The sequence below is a fragment of the Schistocerca nitens genome, chromosome 7, assembly GCF_023898315.1.
Source record: "Schistocerca nitens isolate TAMUIC-IGC-003100 chromosome 7, iqSchNite1.1, whole genome shotgun sequence".
NCBI lineage: Eukaryota > Metazoa > Arthropoda > Insecta > Orthoptera > Acrididae > Schistocerca > Schistocerca nitens.
In genome coordinates, this window is record NC_064620.1 from 309,678,882 (window position 1) to 309,681,381 (window position 2,500).

Genomic DNA, 2,500 nt, shown 5'->3' on the forward strand with positions numbered 1-2,500 from the left:
GATGTGGTAGCCGTTTCTCAGGCTCCCTCTCCGGAATCGAACCCTGATTCCCCGTTACCCGTTACAACCATGGTAGGCGCAGAACCTACCATCGACAGTTGATAAGGCAGACATTTGAAAGATGCGTCGCCGGTACGAGGACCGTGCGATCAGCCCAAAGTTATTCAGAGTCACCAAGGCAAACGGACCGGACGAGCCGACCGATTGGTTTTGATCTAATAAAAGCGTCCCTTCCATCTCTGGTCGGGACTCTGTTTGCATGTATTAGCTCTAGAATTACCACAGTTATCCAAGTAACGTGGGTACGATCTAAGGAACCATAACTGATTTAATGAGCCATTCGCGGTTTCACCTTAATGCGGCTTGTACTGAGACATGCATGGCTTAATCTTTGAGACAAGCATATGACTACTGGCAGGATCAACCAGGGAGCTGCGTCAACTAGAGCTGAGCAGCCGGCCGCCCGGGAGTGTGTCCCGGAGGCCCGCGCGAACACGCAAGCGTCCGCTCAATTATTCCGCAAACAGGAGGAGGCTGGGCTCCCCTGCACGATACACCTCGAAACCCTCTCAGGTCCCGGCGGCGCGCAGCGCCGTCCTAAGTACTTGGTCGGGTTCGAGAGAGGCGCAATCGCCCGGAGATAGGCGAGTAGACGCTTTCAGTGCGACCACCCGTGCTCCCAACTGAGCTTGCCGCTGCCGACAGAGGCCCGGGAGCGTGCTGTCGTGGTGTTGCCGGCGGGAGACAACACGCGGCCACAAACAGTGGCCGGGCAGCTCCAACGCCAGCGCCACAGAGGGGCAGAGCCCCACTTGGGTGCCAAAGCGAACTCTCCCAGCACAGCGCACGCGCCAACACATCCGCACAGCTGCGATACAAACCACCTGCGAGAACCGCGGGGGCGACCGAGCAGCAGACGGCGTCGCGGCGCCGAGTGCCGGGCGGCGGCGCATCCTCAACGCACACAGTCCTCAATCGGACCAGCACACTGCAGATGTCCACCGCGCTTCGCACCGGGCCCGCGAGGACCCACTTTGGCCGCACGGCGCCGCGCGTTGGGTGCGCCGGCGCGCAGCTGCGCCGCCTGCCGCGTCCGTCGGCCGGCGCGCCTGCCACTGGGCGCCCCCACCAGCCGGCTGTAGCGCGTGCGCCCACGCAGCGCGCGGCCAGCACGCCGGGCGCTCCCCCCTCACCGGCCGGGGACGGTCCCACCCAGCCACCGCCGCGTATCGCTTCATACCCACATGCCCACTCACGTTCGTGGGTATGACGGGTGTCGCTGAAGCAACCAGTTAATACCTGTACCGATTGTCGCAATCAATGATTCACCTCCAGCGTATACAACCGCGCAACAACGGATTTCCAGTTCATTTGCGTAACTTGGGCAGCAAACGTAGACGTCCATCTACATTTGCAAATTCAGTGGGTCTTGCATGCCTGGATGATATGCGTCACGACACGCCACATCAGCCCACATACATGCTGCGACGTATGCACGAGAGAACACGTGGAAGGTGGCCCGCGTACGTATGCGAATGCCATTGCACAGCTGCGAAGCTCATTGAACACGCAAACTCCCGCCTGACGAACTAGAGGCGACAGGGGAGCGATATAAGTCTTACAGCAGTACACATTACAGTGGATAGCGGGACCATGTGGAACGTACGCACCACTCGCTAGATGTTGTGAGGGTACGCACCGTAACATGAATCAATACGCAGGACACCAGAGAGTGCGAGCACTGACCTATGTTGAGAGGGTTGCGATTAGGCAACGCTACATGAATGTTTCAATTCATATAACAATTACAGGTTAGGTTAGGGCGCAACGTGCGTTAGGTTAGGGCGCAACGTGCGTTAGGTTAGGGCGCAACGTAGGTTAGGTTAGGGCCCAACGTAGGTTAGGTTAGGGCCCAACGTAGGTTAGGTTAGGGCCCAACGTAGGTTAGGTTAGGGCCCAACGTAGGTTAGGTTAGGGCCCAACGTAGGTTAGGTTAGGGCCCAACGTAGGTTAGGTTAGGGCCCAACGTAGGTTAGGTTAGGGCCCAACGTAGGTTAGGTTAGGGCCCAACGTAGGTTAGGTTAGGGCCCAACGTAGGTTAGGTTAGGGCCCAACGTAGGTTAGGTTAGGGCCCAACGTAGGTTAGGTTAGGGCCCAACGTAGGTTAGGTTAGGGCCCAACGTAGGTTAGGTTAGGGCCCAACGTAGGTTAGGTTAGGGCCCAACGTAGGTTAGGTTAGGGCCCAACGTAGGTTAGGTTAGGGCCCAACGTAGGTTAGGTTAGGGCCCAACGTAGGTTAGGTTAGGGCCCAACGTAGGTTAGGTTAGGGCCCAACGTAGGTTAGGTTAGGGCCCAACGTAGGTTAGGTTAGGGCCCAACGTAGGTTAGGTTAGGGCCCAACGTAGGTTAGGTTAGGGCCCAACGTAGGTTAGGTTAGGGCCCAACGTAGGTTAGGTTAGGGCCCAACGTAGGTTAGGTTAGGGCCCAACGTAGGTTAGGT

The 2,500-nt window shown here is 57.9% G+C and overlaps 1 non-coding gene across 1 annotated transcript in view; it reads right to left on the reverse strand.

The window, feature by feature from the left end:
* Positions 1 to 431, reverse strand: part of LOC126197285 (small subunit ribosomal RNA) — a 1,909-nt gene extending 1,478 nt beyond the window's left edge. The window contains exon 1 of the ribosomal RNA XR_007539659.1: positions 1 to 431. This exon is cut by the window's left edge and continues 1,478 nt beyond it. This is a non-coding gene — a ribosomal RNA (small subunit ribosomal RNA).
* Positions 432 to 2,500: the final 2,069 nt, after the last annotated feature.